Below are 17,456 nucleotides of genomic sequence, written 5' to 3'. Positions count from 1 at the left end.
TGAAGGAAATGGTCCTGCCACCCTCCCCATGTCAACCTCCTTCCTGATCTTGTCACTGACCACCTGTGGTAAGTCCCTGGCCGATTTCAAATTCAAGGCGTCCCTGGGTCCCAGAGGGCCTTTGTACGGAATTCTAAAGCCGCCCACAAACCCATAAACCAACAGCATTCGCTCTTTCACTAGCGGATACACTCTTAGCAATGGTAAGATGTTCTGCAACATAATGGGGGATGGACCTTTAGTATGCTCTGCCCCCCTCCCTGGCTTAGAAAATACGTCATTGCCAAACACCTTGCTGACTTCAGTTCGTCCTCTTTCCTGTAACTCTATGAAAAGTGGGCCTTTAGCGTGCTCTGACCGCTCTCTATGCTGTGAGGGGAAATTGGGGCCTATTTCGTTGGTATGATCAGTCTGTCCTGTGAAAAGTGGGCCTTTAACGGGATCTGACCGTTCTCTATGCTGTGAAGGGAAATTGAAGCCTATCTCTTTGTTATGCTCGGTCTGTCCTTTGTGCTGTTCGGGTAACCTATTGTCGCGCGCTGTCCGCTCCTTGGGACGTAGCGGGGGGGTGTTGTGTCCGCTGGTGCAGGCAATTGCTGCATGTTGGGCACCGCATTTGCTGCATTCATGGGCAAACTTACAAGCCCTACCCCAGGTGCATACTCCATTATTGAACATTCTGCAGGTCCCCGAGTTAAAATGTCTTGGTTCAGTTCCGTGTCCCCTCCCCCGCCCCCCCCGAAAGGGCTGTTGGAAGGACCTCCTTGGATACTGCTCCCACTTTTGCTCATGTTCCCACTTTTTTGTCTCGCCTTTGCTTTGCGCTTTATGCAATGTCTCCCTTTTGCTATTCCCAGTCCTGCACATATGCTTAAACCAGAGCTGGATGTCAGTGTGGTCCCACCCTATATCCGGGCAACTGGCCATTGACTTCCTGAATTCCTGATCGTAAGAAAACCAACCCATCCCTCCGGACTCCCTTGCCCCTTGCTGAATGGAGTTTGCATACTCCATCAGGGCCTCGCTCTGAGCTGGGTCCTTCTGTACAATGATAGCTGCCAATATGTTGAACGCCTCGGTCCAATTTTCAATAGTTTTTTCCGGCCAACGCTGAAATCTAACCTTATCCTCCTCTTTCTTACCCATCCTCCTGGTGTCTGCACCTGCATTGTCATGCATTAGCAAGGTCAATATGTCGATATATTCCCTCCTCCATATACCTTCTTTAGCAGCCTGTGGTACCTGTCTGGCCAGGGAACAACCACCTTTTAACTTCGTGCCAGGTTTCCCCATGCCCACAGGTGGAGCTGAGGATGCCCCTCCCGATGTGGCTTGAGCCGGCCCCCCTGACCCCGCCCCCCCACTTATAACCTTCGTCGTGCTAGGTGCTGCCCCCTCTCTGGCCGGCACTTGACCCGCAGCCGGCGGCATGGCAGGGGTGGCACCCTGATGTATGGTGGGGGTAGCACTTTGAGGGACGATGCTAGAGACACTTAGAGGAACAATGGGAGTGGCAATCTGTTGGGATACTGCTGGCACACTCGACGTGTTAATAGGGGCGACACTTCGACGAACAATGGTGGTTGCCCTCTGTTGGGTGACTGGCAAGACACTCAGAGTGTTATAGCTGCTGACGACCGTGTTGGCAGGCGGCAGCACTGGTGGACCGGCCAGCATTGGTGACCCTGCTAGCAGCGGCAGCCCTGCTGGCAAAGGCTGAGCCCATACTTGACTCACTGGATCCGCCACTGTCAGTACCGGAGGTGGGGCCAACCCTTGTGCTGCTGCCATGGCGTCTAAGCGTCTTTGAAACATAGTCATTAAACCCATCATATCGTCCACTGTCTTACCCATTTGGGCCAAGTTCGTAATTTCTTCCGCTGTCTCGTATACCACGGCATGTACCACGGGCATCTCCACTGGCAACTCCGCAGCGGGGGGTGGTGGTAAAGCCGGCCGACTGTTGCGTGCTGCTACAGCAGCGGGGGGTGGTGGTAAAGCCGGCTGACTGTTCCGTGCTGGTACAGCCGGAAATTCCTTCTGGGTGCCCTTCTGCTTGCGATTGGACCGACGTGTTCCCACTCCCGAGGTGCCCGGTGCCTCCTCGTGGGCCCCAGGTCGGCCAGCCTCCTCAAGCCTACGCGCTTCAATGAAACCTTGTGCCCATGCTGGCCCTTTAGACTGCGCGACCGCTAGGAATTCAGCCCACAGCCCATCCTGTGGCAAAGCGGCACCCCGGGTGCTCATAGTGAAGGCTTCTACCCTTCCGTGTTCCTACGGATGAGAAAGTACAAGGGGGTGAGCCACATATTAAAGCGTCCAATATCCCCCCGCGGCCTCATGCCTTCGTAGCGTGGTCTGCTGGCCGCGACCAACCGTCCCGCTGACCGCCACCTGTCCTTGTCTCCTTGTTTCTTTTCGTGCATTACCTGTTCTACTTTCAATCCTAGCCGCTGCCAATCCTTGCCCGCCTTCCCGAGCGCAATCTGTAAAACAACACAGCGTTACTCAACATCAAGCCGTGTCACAAGCGAGCACACCTGTAAAGAAACTGGCGTACAATCTGTAAAACAATCCTGCGTTACTCAACATCAAGCCGTGTCACGAGCGAGCACACCTGTAAAGAAACCTGCCTCAATCGTGCCACTCCCTTACATGAAACCGTGTGAAGAGACCTGCTTGTCGAATGTGTCACTCCCTTGCATGACACCGTCTTACCATGGTGTTGTTCGTACCTCGCGACCCCACTGCCCCTCGTCCAATGAGCAGGCCCAATGGACCTTGACCTTAGCCGTTACCTGTTGATCTACGCCCTCCTCCTAGGTAGCTGCTATTCCTCGCGACGTGTTCCAATTGTCATCTGAAAGAACAATAAACCGTCAAACGTCCTGTACAATGCACTTGTCTCTCCCTTCCATGGCACCGTGTTCCCATGGTGTGGCTCGTACTTCGCGACCCCACTGCCCCTCGTCCGATGGGCTGGCCCAATGGACCTTGACCTCAGCAATTACCTGTTGATCTACGCCTTCCTCCTAGGTAGCTGCTATTCCTTGCGACGTGTTCCAAGTGTAATCTGAAAGAACAACAAACCGTCAATTGTCCTGTACCATGCACTTGTCTCAACCGTCTTGTGCCCCTTCGCCAATTTTTTTGTTACCACCCTCAATAGCCGTGTGCCGGTACCAGGGACGTGGATCTTTAATACTCTGCTCACCGCTTAACTGGTCGGCATACAATAAAGCAACATGGACTAGTGTAGAAAGGTGCATAGCTGGCACCTATGAACTTTAATATTAATATTCTGCTCACCGCTTAACTGGTCGGCATACAATAAAGTAACATGGACTAGTGTAGAAAGGTGCATAGCTAGCACCTATGGCTTATTGTGCCCAATTCTTAAGCCTATCAATAGTTCTCCTTAGTATCCTTGGCGCGTGGCTTCTAGCTGGATGATTGCTGGCCATGTGAGCACTTATGTATTCCCGCACCTTATTTATGGCTCCTTTTCAACCTCCAATAATCTTTGCCCGATATAAAGCGCATTTAATTAGTTATATAACGCTCTGGCTTCTGCGGGTAATGTTTACGCGCTACGCATTCTCTATTCAAACCGCACGTGTCGTGCGACACACAGTTACCACCCCCGTCCGAGCGTGTTACACTATTAACTTTTTACCAAAACATAACTACAATCTCAAGCGAGCCAGAGGGGAGTTGGCACCTGTTTGCTCACTGCAGGCCCGAGTTTTCGCTTGCCCATTTCTTATTAAGTCTGCGGTGTAATGAGTCATGGCACCATATTCAATGGAGCTGGCGTGATCAATCACGAAGTTGGGGAACCTAGTTCGAAGCTCGGCAGGGGCATCATGTTATTCTGGGCACATAACTACATCTCTCCGTGCTCAAGAAATGCATGCGTCCCTCTGTAGATCACCCAGTACTCATGTAAAGCGCTACCTTAGGGTCGAGTTCGGGCTATATAAAACTCGAACTAAAGTCAAAAACAATTTAAACTACGTCTCTCCGTGCTCCACAAAATGCATGCGTCACTCTGTAACTCAACCGGTGCTCATGTAACGTAAGCCCAATTTGTAGTCACCAGCAGATATTAGCGATAATGTAATATTCTTGCTGAAACCAGAGCAGGCAGCTTGGCATGCTTGGCCTGACTCGGAATGAGACAGCCTCAACGCTATTACGGCCCTTGTGACAGGAGAAATGCAAAACATTCTTTTAGAGGATGCGTTTCTTCTAGGCGCTCGGAGACTTTAATTAACAGGTTTGCAATGCAAGGAAAACTGCTTAAAAGGCAAGGTTTTTATTTATTTATACTAAAATATTAATGTAAACCCCGACCCTTTGAAATAGCAATGTCTTCTACCGTTGCCTATTATTTGTTGACAATAACCAGCTCATTTATTCTCGCCCTGCCTGAACTCTATTTAGGCTTTCCTGAATGTTGCCTTGCCGTCTGTCCTTAATGTGAAACGCTATTAGGCGCCATGATAATGAACGGCCGTCTGTGAAATTACCTAACTTCCGATGTGAACTGCGCGTGCACCGATGTTGGATTTGTTAATCAATGCGCTGCGATAAATGGCGTAGTTAGAAATGTCCCGATACTGGTTGGCAAACACTGCAGCCCCTGTCCATCCGCCCAGGCCTACATGCACCATCAGGGGTACGTTTAAAATGACGCCATACTGCGTGAGGCGAGTGATCCGCGGGCCAATTCAAAGCAGCCGCGCGCGCACACAGACATGACACGAACATGTTGGAAGCCTGATGTTTTAAAGTCATTCTTAATTTCCACACCTTGATGATAAACGGCGCTAGGAATGGCTGAGACTGCAACCTCCGCAAACAAAGCTGTGGACTCGGGCACTGTTGAAAGGGATTTTACAGCATGAAAGTGCTGGGCCTCTTTGCGTACAGAAGAGAGGTAGCTGCCTGCACTAAATATTTTTATTACAGCCCATGGCCCTATGCTTAATTTTATGGAGTGCGTTCTAAATCCGTGTGAATATCACCTCATAAAATTATATTCGAAACGGCGGAAGCGCAGGGGAGGGCACCTCTGTTACTGGGCGGTGAAGGTTGTGTCACGTAAATGGAAGGAAACACTGAATATAAAATCAACTAGAATGCGCTCAGCCCCCAGGGGGTGGAAGCCAGAAACGGAATCCTATATAATTAGCTAATTTACAGGACTTACACCATAATATATTTCTTTTTGGAGCATACAAAAGCATGGAGTTATTACTGAATTTCGGAGTGCTTGTTATATTGACCTCGGCAGGATGAAGGGCTCGGTTGACTGTGCTCGAAGTCGAGCATGCACAAATATCTCTGCCAGATTCTCGAACATACCAGCCATATAGGAACATTTCATCCCCGTGCATCGAAGTCGAGCATGCACAAATATCTCTGCCAGATTCTCGAACATACCAGCCATATCGGAACATTTCATCCCCGTGCATTTGTCCGTAAGTATCGCCTTCCATGGCCTATATCAGAGTCTTTTCTTTAGTTTTTCTTTTGCAAATCATTGCCATCAGGTTTGCAAAAACGGGTATATAAGAAATGAGAAACGATCGAGACTACAATGACCAAAATGCACTGGGGTTATCCTGAAACCTCAGTACTGTATCCATGCTATACCAATGACGTCGCAACATACGGTCGCTCTTTATTAAGAACGAGTTCTGTGGGATCAGCTGAAATACACCAAAGATTACCTGTCCATCCGCCCAGGCCTACATGCACCCACGTGTGATGTTCGTACATTATCTATCATGGGATAGGGAGGACGCGTGGCCGGCGATGGCGGCGGGCAACGCGTGGCCGGCAATGGCGGCGGGCAACGTGTGAGCATTTAACCATGGACAGAGCGACATTCTGTACCCTGTCTGAAGGTGGGATGTCTAACGGCTTGCTGTCGTTCCCCCTGATACCAAACATTTAAATGGAAGACCAGGCCTTGTAACAGACATCCTCAATGTTCCGACATTACCCTACGATTAAGGCCATAAGCGGCCCTCCGATTAAGGCCATAAGCGGCCCGGCGGGCAACGCGTGGCTGGCAATGGCGGCGGGCAACGTGTGCGCATTTAGCTGAAATACACCAAAGATTACCTGTCCATCCGCCCAGGCCTACATGCACCCACGTGTGATGTTCGTACATTATCTATCATGGGATAGGGAGGACGCGTGGCCGGCGATGGCGGCGAGCAACGCGTGGCCGGCAATGGCGGCATGCTGGCGCGTGGCCGGCAATGGCGGCGTGCTGGCGCGTGGCCGGCAATGGCGGCGGGCAACGTATGAGCATTTAACCATGGACAGAGCGACATTCTGTACCCTGTCTGAAGGTGGGATGTCTAACGGCTTGCTGTCGTTCCCCTGATACCAAACATTTAAATGGAAGACCAGGCCTTGTAACAGACATCCTCAATGTTCCGACATTACCCTACGATTAAGGCCATAAGCGGCCCTCCGATTAAGGCCATAAGCGGCCCGGCGGGCAACGCGTGGCCGGCAATGGCGGCAGGCAACGTGTGCGCATTTACCATGGACAGAGCGACATTCTGTTCCCTGTCTGAAGGAGGGATGTCTAACGGCTTGCTGTCGTCCCCCTTGATATCAAACATTAAAATGGAAGACCAGGGCTTGTAACAGACATCCTCAATGCTCCGACATTACCCTACGATAAGGCCATAAGCGGCCCGCAGATTGTGTTACGCCGATCTACCCACGCCTGAACCCCGCTCCGCCTAGCCCGCGACCAGCAACCACCAACCCCCCCCCCCGTGGTCGATACCACAGGGCCCAATCAACCTGGTCATATCCAGGGATCGGGCCGGGGGGAGGCTAGTCGGAAGCATCCTACCTTGAAAATACCTTGAAACCGACGACGTTACAGCGCAGAGCAGCCTCGGACTCGGCGCGGGAAAGAAAGGCCGAGCCTAGCTGCTGGCCAGGTCATATACCTTTGGACACGCCCCCCCATCCCCAGAGAGCCCTCCCCATTGGCTGTTGGCCGGGTGGGGCGGCACAGGGGGGCGCGCTGCAGGCTACGCTCGCCAGACGTGTGGGACTAGGGCGCTGTCCCCCCATGCTCCCCTTCGTGTCGTGGTGCCAGCGGCATTCTTTCCTTTAGGCCTCAAGGCGCACAGGTGGGAATGGTCTTGCATTGCCTAAATTGCGATTACCTAAATTGCGAATCTCAAAATCTTTCCTACATTGCAAGAGGCCATTTTACGATCGCAAACAGCCGAGTTTTGCAAATCGCACTGTTTGCGATCGCAAAATACCTTGATGCATGTGTCCCTTAGTCTTAAGGATAAAGGTTAGAGCCTTGCCTTCTCCATAATTGAGTTTGTTTCATTGCAAAGTTTTTCAAGGTTCAATGAAACATATAAGAGGTAATTTGTTTCTGTGATCTAAAGATTGGTATTGAGAGGGCCTAGGTCATGTGACAGGACAAAAGTTTAGGTCTGGCTGAATCCCATACTAAGATTTTAGAACTTGCAGGTCAAGCCAAAAAGTCTAGGGGCTCAGTAGACTGTTGTGCTCAACTGGGGTCAATGAGCTTTGTATATTGCAGATAATGCCAATGTGGCTATTTCACTGGAAAGACAGTTTTATTGTGTAAGATTACTTACAAATTGTGTAAACAGTCATCTGGTCATTCAAGGCCTGGGGAAAGTCACAAGTTCAGGCTGACTACGTTGGAGTGAGGGCTGGATACAGGAACAAGGTTAATACAGCTGAAAAGGTACCTTCTAACAAATCTGGTAAGAAGAGTGCCGTTCATGGAGGAGACAGAGAGGAACAGGAAGAGACACTAAAGGTTAAATGCCCTTGGTGGATTGCAGCACCTACTGTGTCATCCACTACAGTGGCAGTAAAAACATTACTTCAGACCTACCATGGTAGCCTGACTGTTGTAGTATAAAAACAGCAATTAGACCTGTCAAAATAAACCCTTTTGACAGGCCAAACCCTTCCTTTTAAATATTAAGTCACCCTATGGGGCAGGGTGCATGGTATTTAAAGGTGTGGCATGTAGAAATGTAATTTTACATGTCCTAACAGTGACTAGCACCAAAAACCTATTAGCCATAGAAAAACACTAGGAAGCAATATTGTATATTAAGTATGCTATCTCAGGGGAAGGACCAGCTAGAAAAACGGATCAGCAACTCTTTTTAATATTTATTAATAGTCCACTGCAATGGTGCAATCAGATTTTTAATAAATAGTAAGAAAACATAACTTTTAGAAAGTTACCTTTTCCCTGCCTAAAGCCTCTGAAGGCTAATTTGCATTAACCTCCACCTGCAGCCATCTGAGTGCTTAGCCCTGAATAGATGTGAAACTGCTCCCTGACCAGATCCAAAAGCATGGGTTTGGGGAGACCCGGACAGGTCTCTCCTTTTGTTACCTCAGTCAGACAGTCACCAATCCTACTTTGGGGTGAAGCTGCACCCAGGACTCATTTCAAGTGACCACTTAGGAGTGGCTGCTCATTACCTTGACCACACATCTGGGTGGGAACACAGGCATTGCATAATGCAAGATGGTTTCACCATTTTGGATTTTAGGAGTTAAAGGTAATGTGGGATTGCTTTCAGTAGGACAGACTGGATCACCTGCAAAAGTGGGTAGGATTTCCCAATAGGAACTTTTCTCCATTAGTTAGGGAAGGGCAAAGAGACACCCTTACCCACAGGCTGATGCCAAGCTTAAATATGGCAACATTACTGGACCTAAGGAAGGTCAGAAGAGGACTGAACCTGCTACCTGTGACATGAGAGCTTTTTCCGCCAAAATCAACAGCTTCACCAGGACCATGTCCATTGGCTATCTCACCTCAAGGAGCCCTGTTCAGCTGCATCCTCCTGCCTTGCTCTGCTGAAGATTTTTTACTTCATTTTTTAAACAAAGTCCCAGGATAAAATATTTGACTGAATATAACCTGGTTTTTGCATCGGATCCACGCTCCTCCACAGTGGGCCTAAAATCGCTTGTAAGCCTCTGCCTACTGTGACCAGGTGACCGCAGTTATAGCGTCATGTTTTTTTACATTTCAAAAAATCATGGGGCAGATTTACAAGCCCCTTGCGCCACTTTTACGTCATTTGTCCCATGTTAAAAATTATGCAAAAGTGGCGCAAGCGGCTTGTAAATCTGTCCCCATATATTTGGGTCCCCTTGCCAGCTTTTTGTCATTTTTGTGTAATTTATTTTTTTTAATGTATTATTTTTCTAATTCAGCTTGGGATTTTTATTGTATTGTGTTTTGACTTTATTACTACGTTGATGTTGCATAAATACTTTAGGTTAATCAAAAAGGGCCACCTCACAATGGGTGGGTGTATATCCGGATGTCATTGGAATACACCTTCTTTGTTAAAATACCCCTCACACACCAAAAGGGCCCTTGGTGTCATGCTTCATCATTGGGGTCTTCCCATCCCGCTGCGGGGCGGGGCAGTGCTGTGACAAGCGGATACGCTGGAGCACCTTTAGGTGGAGGTGCTATGTGTTGGGAGTGAGTGTCAGTGGGGTCAGGAGTGATATAAGAGTGAACATTAAAAAATACCTGGCCTAGTGGAAAAAAGAAATTTTATTAAACACTGGCTGGTATTATTAAAAGAAAAGTGAAGCGGAGAGATGGAGCTATTTAATGGGCTCTCTCTCCTATGTGGGTCAACATGTTTCGAGGCGCGGGGCCTCTTCGTCAGGACCTAGGGGAAGATCCCCCTGTCACTCACTAGTGTTTCTCCACAAAGGTAGAAAAGGTGTATATACAAGAAAAGTGAAAAAAAGGTAAACTATGTGTGTAACTACAATTAATAATTACGACACAATTAAGCTTCCACACTAATAATGTAGTATGCCTGCAAGATAAGAAAAGCTAATTATAATTGCGCCGATCCCAATGTGCGCTTAACTCTAAGTCACCTGTAAGGGAGAAAGAGACACACAAACACATATACCAGTTTGTAATGCTGGGATCATGCGTAAGCAGTGAAGGATAACCAAGCACATCCTGAGAAAACACACAGTCACACACAGATAGGTTACACATAGGGGATGTTAATAGCCAGGGGTTGAGGTATTCAAATTCATACTTATCAATGGAGGAGTCAATGCCCCATGAGCCAGCTTGAGACAGAAGGGTAAGGTGGGGTCACAACTGCAGAGGGGAAGAAGAAGTGGGACTGCATTGTAATTCTATCCCATCAGGTGTTCTCCAAATATCACCAGTAAGTGCTGGCTGGGATACAGGGTTCATCCTAATGAGGCGGCTATGCCGTACTTACTGGTCCCCACGCACGCTCGTGCTTCCTCCTTCGTCTGCGGCTTCCGTGGATATGAAGGAGGCTGCGGGCGGCGAGTATTTATGGAGTGTGTTAATTGTTTAATTGATCAATTAGGGAAGGAAAAGCCCGCCGAGATTACAGAGGCCCAAAAAGTAAGTAATGCGGGCGGCCATCTTAGAGTTCTAGGTAGACCCCCCTCCCGTAGCTATAAATGCATTTTCGGTTTTGAGCCATTAGCCCCGATGCTCGGAAATATCAGGTTAGGACTTATCTTTTGCGGGTGTTCGAGCCCTTTGTCCGACCGATGTAGGTTCGGATTGCCTCAGACTGCAACCGCGCTGAGAGGCAGTGTGTACTGCCAATGCACCGCGCATGCGCCGGATCACTTGGTCACCGCGCAAGTGCGCAGACGTGACGCTGTAAACGTTGCGCATGCGCACATCTTCCCTGATAGTCACATTTCCAGGAAAAACAGCGTTTGTATGGCTAGAGGCCAGTGTTACTCGATATGAGAACATATTATGGCTGTAAAAGTATTGGGAGTAAAGATGCAGGATGTTGTGCCGCATCTATCCTCTGGTTTGTATTCAGACATACATTTTTAGTTACTAAAAGTCTGGGAGAGGTGGAACCTTGAAAGAATTGCTACTAGAAACCTGGAGCCAGTTGCCTGCTGTTGATTAAACATAAATGTACAATCCAATTCACGGGGGGCTGGTAGAGGTACAAGTTAGCAGGAATGGCCGTGAATTTTTTTTAAAAAAAATTAATTATACTGCAAACCCGGGTCAGTTGCTTAGGAAATGAGTCACCCAGCAGGCCCTAGGTGTTGAGTTGGGCCCATGGAATATCATCATTCAGGCCTGTGCGGTGTGTTCCCAGACGGTACACCCACCGTTGTTCTTTCGATAGGAGATCTCTATCGTTTGCGAAGGCCTCGATGACAGTCCATTTCAGGTCATGGACACTGTGTCCTACAGTGGCAAAATGTGCTGACATTTTTGTTGCTGTCCTGCTGCAGCGTACATTGCTGCGGTGTTCACCCATTCGAATCTTCACGGGTCTGCTGGTCATGCCCACATACTCCTTGTTGCAGGGACACGTGATTAGGTAAACCACATTGCGGCTATTGCAATTAGTGAATGCTCGCTGTTCCCATGTAGACTGGTTAGAGAATGTGATACTTCTGCTCTTCTGCGTGTATTGACAGGACACACATGCACCACATGGGTGGTGTCCATTAACCCCTATGACTCTAGTGGGTCCAGTTAAATCAGTTGCTTTTGGTCTAGTATGGACCAGTAGGTCCTTCAGGTTCATTCCTCTTGTATGTGAAAACATAGGTTTCGGAAAATTCAGTTTGCCGCAGGATAACAATCTCCAATGTTTGTTTACGATCTTGGTGATCTGGTTGGAGTTTGTGTTGTAAGTTGTTACGCAGATGGGGCGTGGATCAGGTTCCTTCAGTTCGGGTCATCTAGAAGGGCTTCCCTATTGTTGTTGCGGGCCCGTTTGAGGCCTTTACGAACAATGTTCGTAGGGTACTGCCTGTTCAAAAGTTTGCACTCCAATTCAGCCGCTTGTGTTTTAAAGTCATCAATGTTGCTACAGTTACGCCGTAGGCGGAGAAACTGTCCGTACGGAAGGTTCTCACGTAGATGGCGTGGGTGGAAGCTACTGTACAGGAGCAGGCTGTTCTTGGCTGTGGGTTTAAAGTGAGTGCAAGTTGCAAGTTTACCCTCTTTGGGGTAGATGTTTAGATCGAGGAACACCAGGTTTTCATTGGAGGCGGTGTGAGTGAATTTTAGGAACTGATCCTGATGGTTCAGCCAGTTCATGAAAAGGGTAACGGAGTCTCGGTCACCTCTCCAGATGACAAAAATGTCATCTATGTACCTTTTCCATGTAAGTACATGATGCCTATAGGGATTGCTGTGATGTAGAATTTTTGTGGATTCCAGGTGGTGCACGTATAGACCGGCCAGACTGGGGGCACAGGTGCTCCCCATGCTGGTGCCGTGTCTTTGGAGGTAGTACGTGTCCTCATATTGAAAAAAGTTTTTTGTAAGAGACAGGGAGATGCATTCAAGGACCACTTGTCTGGGGGTGTGGTAGTCCCATGGTGTGGAGAATAGTACTTCTTCTATTATTTCCAAGGTTTCTCTATGTGGAAGACTTGTATAGAGGCTCTCCACGTCAAGACCCACAAGGAGATCTTGTTCTGGGTCAAAGGAAACCTCTTTGATCAGTTGGAGAACTGCCTTGGTGTCCCTCAGATAGGTATCTGTGGTTTGAACAATTGGTCGGAGGAACGCGTCGGCAAATTTAGATAGTGGTTCCAAGATTGAATTGATGCCAGACACTATAGGACGCCCAGGTGGGTAAGGGGCGTCCTTGTGAATCTTGGGTATAGTGTAGAAGTACGGTACTTTTGGTTTATCTTGGATTAGAAATTCACTCTCTTTTTTAGTCAGCCAATCATGTGCTCTGGCCTCCTCAATCATTATCAGGATCGAGATCCTCACTTCCTCAGTTGGATCTTCTCTTAGCACCTGATAGTTACGTCCATCATCCAACAGTTTCCTGCATTCCCTGTCATAGTTACTGTAGGTCTGTACAACTGTGGCCCCACCCTTGTCGGCTGGTTTGATGACGATAGTCTGGTTATTCGCAAGTTCCTGCAGTGCAGTATGCTCCTGCCTGGAAGTGTTCCGAAAGGAGATCTTGTCACCGATGGGTAACTTCTCAAGATCTGCCATCACTGCTTTCTCGAAAGTCAATAGTTCTACAGGAATGGTGGAGTCTAACGGGGTGAAAGTTGACTTTTGCATAAATACTTTACACATTACCCTAAGTCAAGCCTGTCTACTCTGTACCATAGCTACAGGGAGTTGAGCTCAGGTCAATTTAGTGACTTTGAGGGTTCACCCTGACAAGGATTGTAATTATCACTCAAGGTGAGTAGTGACCCTCCTTGACTAACAACCCAATTTACTACAGAATTAAATAAGGATGATGCCACATTCTCACACATTACTGAAGCAATTGGCCAGCATGGTAGGGCTTTTGGCATTGTCTATTTAGGCTGCATATACATGACCCATTAATTACCATGCACAGTAGTATCTCAAGATCAGATATTTATGGAAGGGTCCTTCTATAGAGACAAAATACCCTTAGCAAAGAAGAGACAACATGTTTGCAAGATCATTTAGTTGCTTGGCATGGATGTACTATCTTCGCCAAACCCCTAGATCTAGTCTTAGAGTCAGATGTCAGTCTGTGAAGATGAGGTACTTGAAGTGTTCAGCACTGAACTGGGGGCATGATCTGTAAAGGAATTTAGATCTTTTGCAAATTCATTTCCCTTTAAAGTTTCACAAGGATGAGGCACATTTCACCATGCTTTTGTGGATGAACAACATTTCTGCGGTTAAATACATCAGGGAGATGCCAAGTCTAAACACCTGAAAGCCTTGGAGAAATGCATTTTGGGAGTTCTGTTTCTATCGACAAAATTCAGTTAGGCCAGAATTTCTTCCTGGCATTCACATGGTGGCAGGTTGGTACTCATAGTCCGTTTATTGCAGGAGATTGCATTCAGTAGTTTTCCAAACATTGACTCATCGCTTGGGCCTATTGTTAATAGACCTTTGTCTCATGCCTGAGTTGACAATTGCCCCATATTAACACTATCCTCATACCAAAGGCATGTTCTTAAAAACATTGGTCATATTTACCATTTTTCTACTTGTTATGATTTCCAGGCACGCAGTTCAGATTCTTGTTGGTTCTAATCTCTCCAATCTTGATGGCAAATTGGCCATAGATATTCCAATATTGCTTCAATTTTACCCTTTTTTCCTCTAAGATCCTTATGGTAAAGTTCACAGTCATCTTGTGTGCTAACCTGCAGCTGATGGCTTGAAACATTCTAGTGTTCTTGGTCACTGACAGGCCTTTTACCTTCAGCTGCAAGCTTAAAAGAAGATTTAGCAGGCTTGGAGTTGGTTGGTGTATAAAAAGGAATTGCTATCTCATGTTAGCAAATGTCTCACAATGTAATACAAAAAGACAACTTGCTGCACTGCATGACAGGGAGAGCGCAAGAATGTGTCATATCTACTTAGATATGATGCATTCCTGCTCTCTCCGTGTGCTGGTGATCTGAGTGCTGCCTAGCACAAATGCAGGCACTTGTGTGCCATGGTTCAAGGGTGCCTGTATTTCTGGCAGGATTGTTTTTGTCCAGGAACGGACATCTTCCTTCACAAAAACAATCCTTTGAGGCATTTTCCTCATTCTACATGTGCTTCAGAATGAGCGAATGACGAAGAGAAATAAAGATATTTCTCCTTGTTATGCCTTTATTGGGAAGGCGTACCATTTTGATGGATTCCCAGGTTTACAAGTCTTTGTCAGTCTGGGAGTGTGCCAAAATCCATGGGTGGATGTACAAGAACGCACATGCTCCACCAATGGAATGCCTTCCTAATGCATAGTAATGCTATGCAGTGATTTGCGCTACCTTGCGTTATTCTAGATTTATTAAGCCACGGAGAGCCACACAAGCTGGCTTTGCATGGCTTAGTAAATCTCACTTAAGAACAGAGTTTTGCAAATGTGGCTCCTGCTATTTTGCTGGCTCCGACCTTTTAGAGTACAAACTCATAGGGGAACTTCCTGGTGGATATCACAGATATCCCACCCTCTAAACCCCATTATTCCCCACCTTCAGGTGTTAAACTAATTCCGCAATTGTTCCAAACATGGCCTTTAAATGACTCCCAATGATTGCAAGAATGACCTCACTAATGGACTTAACTTCTTTTTGACAGTCTCAAATGATAGGGCTCCATGACTTCTTTTTGACAGTCTCAAATGATAGGGCTCCATGGGCTTTTACAAGATGCACGACTAGTGTTGAATATACTTATTTTCTTTTTTACTCAAAGTTGTGTAGTGTAGCCTTGAATAGTATGAATTAAAAGACAACAGATTCAAGAATATATTCTCCTCATATGTTAATCTTTCCTAACTAACCTTTTTCCTTTACCATATATTACTTAGCCAGATGTGATAAGGTTATGTCTTTGGCTGAAAAAGATACAATAATATTGGGGGTTCATTTCACTAGAGGAGGCATGGTCTCTCTAAAAGATTAGAGGACAATCTTAGATCTGCGTGTTGCTCCAGAGTAACAACTTTGAAGATGTTTTATTGCAAACTGGTAGCTTGTGTCTACCTGGTAGTTGTGAATGTGCTTTAAACAAACATAATTTGAGCCTCTGATATTGTGATTAAAATGAAGACTTTCCTAGTTAAAACAAAGAAGGATAGTGCTGATTTAAAAAAATACATGAGGCCTCCACTGTCTATATCTTGTTTTGTTTCCCTCCCTTCACATTTTTTCTTCTACAAATGCCCTTAATTGTCTCTTTGAGCATCAATTGCTACAACTCCTGCTTCTTACAAAGGCTTCATCTCAACAGGACACATATGAAGCTCAAGGGTCCAGGCTCCTGGATATTCCTCACAAGCCTGGGGATTTGAAATAAGTTGTTCTATTGTTTCCGTTGATGTTTTCTGATGTTCCATTTCATTGATGGGGTAAAATTTGCCTCTAATTTAAGAAGAGGCTGTAATGTCCGAGTGACTGCTATATAAAAACTAAGCACGTGATTGATTGATGATTTCACTTCCCCAAACCTGTTGTTTGTTACCCAGGATTTGCTGGGAATTCTAGTGTGTTGTGATTCCAGGCTGCTATAATAAAAGCAGCAGTTTAAGAAAGAAGAATATTTGCCTCTCTGCCTTTAAGAAAATAATGTCTTCCTATCGCTATTATAGGTAGGGAAATCTGCATTAGATGACAGACTTAGTGAACCCAAATCTATTTTTAAAATTAAAGGGCCACAGCCGGGCCTGATAAGTAAGCTATCCCAAATACTTTAAAAAATACATACTCACTTTGAATACCATGCCGTGACGTTAAAGTAGGGATGGAATTTTTCACAACCCTTTGGAAGCTGTGCATTCTTTGGAGTTCGTGCCTCCAAGCATCTGCTAGAGTTGGCAATATGTATCGTGCAATGCTCTATTATGGGACTGCAAATAAAGCAAACCGATGCGATATTAAAATATTTGATTTCTTTCTTTTCAAACAGTCATGGAATATTTTACACAACAAACAATGACTTACAAACACCTACCTCTGCTCTCTCACTGAATTATCTGGCTTAACCACTTCTAATAGCTGATCAGACGGTGCCGGATACCAACAGGAAGCGCTGCACGTGCGACATCTGCCATGTGGCATCTCACAGAAGAATCAAGGTGCCCCTGAGGGCATGAGAGATGGCACCTGCAATCAGGATCGAAGCAGGGATGCGCAGCCCAAGGTCACGCACGTTCGCCGACACCTGAGGTTTTGTGTCCCCTAATGCTGCAGTTTGCTGAACGCCTCCACGTGCAAACATGGGAAGTGACAATCAGGGCGTCAAACCTGTTATTTACATTCAAGAATATTGTAAACCAGTGCTCCCAAGTGTTAATACTAGATTTTTTTTCCATTCTACTCTTTGTGCAGACCACATCAATATGAGAAATGCCCAGGGAGTAGAATAAAAAATTCTAGCATTACACCCTGCATTGCACATGCAATGAGAAAATAATTGTCATGTGTTTTATGTTGCATCACGGTTTCAATATCATATTATCTCGAAATTACCGTTAAAATTAATTTACAGAAAGCAGTTATTTTTCAAAGATGTTGACTTTGTGCCTGTCCCCTGGTAAACGGTTTTTTGTACCTGAACCCCATGAGATAGTTTCGTTTTATTTGATTTTGCGACCCTCCTTTGCACTTTTGGTGGTGTCTGCAAAGGAGATGGAAAGGCGCTGACATTTTCAGGTAATTCTGACCCTGAGCTGGACATGGCGGCCAGGGAGCCGGGGCAGTTGTTGCTGCGCTGTAGAATGTTGGGTGTGTGTGAAGAAAGGCAGATAGTAAGGTTTGCGGCTCGCCTGCAAGCATTGGGTGGTTAAGGCCGTGCAAAGGGCATCACGGTACTCCCAAGGGGTGAGACCCCGCTTAAATATGGGATGCCTTGGACTGCTTATGGGGAG

General features: G+C 46.7%; 1 long non-coding RNA gene across 1 annotated transcript in view; it reads left to right on the top strand.

The window, feature by feature from the left end:
* The window catches only part of LOC144782671 (uncharacterized), a 129,733-nt gene extending 112,991 nt beyond the window's left edge, over window positions 1–16,742 (top strand). Inside the window, exon 3 of the long non-coding RNA XR_013601200.1 lies at window positions 16,496–16,742. This is a non-coding gene — a long non-coding RNA (uncharacterized LOC144782671). The remainder of the gene's footprint in view (window positions 1–16,495) is intronic.
* Window positions 16,743–17,456: the final 714 nt, after the last annotated feature.

This window comes from Lissotriton helveticus, chromosome 9 (genome assembly GCF_964261635.1).
Source record: "Lissotriton helveticus chromosome 9, aLisHel1.1, whole genome shotgun sequence".
NCBI lineage: Eukaryota > Metazoa > Chordata > Amphibia > Caudata > Salamandridae > Lissotriton > Lissotriton helveticus.
This window is presented reverse-complemented; position numbering and strand designations above follow the sequence as displayed.